The sequence below is a fragment of the Mus pahari genome, chromosome 5 (assembly GCF_900095145.1).
Source record: "Mus pahari chromosome 5, PAHARI_EIJ_v1.1, whole genome shotgun sequence".
In the NCBI taxonomy this organism is placed as follows: domain Eukaryota; kingdom Metazoa; phylum Chordata; class Mammalia; order Rodentia; family Muridae; genus Mus; species Mus pahari.
The window spans coordinates 129,961,574-129,962,545 of record NC_034594.1 but is presented as its reverse complement, the minus strand read 5'-3'; positions in this window follow the sequence as shown (position 1 = coordinate 129,962,545).

Below are 972 nucleotides of genomic sequence, written 5' to 3'. Positions count from 1 at the left end.
TTCGTTGTAAAAGAGGGAGAAAAAAAGAGGAAGGAAGGAAAAGAAGAGGAACAGGAATCTGGAGACAGGACAAAATGAGAAATACACATTAATAAAATAACAAACACACCAAAGCGAACACACGGACATTCAGTGCCGTGCTCTTTGTAATAAAGCACTTGGAACAGTCTAAATGTCAGAAGGAGCTCTGGGAAACGTAAATGTCCTCAAACCATGAAGATGAGCTACCTACCTGCTTTTAAAATGTATATTTGAAAGTATTTATAAAGATACCCCAAACATATTTTAGAAAGAGTGGTATGTTATAGAACTCCACATATTTTCCTCTTATAAAATTTTCTATTTTTTTTTAAATATATAAAACAAATGCCCAGGCTAGGTGTGGTAGCTCACTTGGCTAACATAAAGTGGAGTTCAAGGCTAGCTGGGACAACATACTAAGTGAGTTCCAGGATAATCAGACCCTGTCTCAAACAAAGCAAAACAAGACAAAAAGCCTGGGAAAATATTACATGTCACTGTCTCTATCTGGCTGACAGAGTAACAATTTTTCCTTTACACATTATACTTTTCAATATCATTATTTTCCTTAAAGAAGTATTTTATTTTATTTTTTATGTGTCCGAGTGTGAGTATGTGCATATGAGTGCAGTGCCCATTAAAGGCCAGAGACATAGAATCCTCTGGAACCAGAATCATTGGCAGTTGTTAGCTGCCTGGTGTATGGGTACTAGGAATCAAACTCAGGTCCTCTGTAAGAGCATTGCCTGTTCTTAACCACTGAGCGGTCTCTCCAGTCTCTCCGTGTTGTTTTGAACTGTTTAAATGAACATCATTCTTTTTTTTTTTTTTTTTTTGTAAGGTAACTTTTATTACTTTATTTTTAAAAATTGTTTATTAATCTGATTTATGTTGTGTAAGCCTAGAACTGGGTGAATCGCTGGATTAGGGACATGATGAGATCTACAAAGG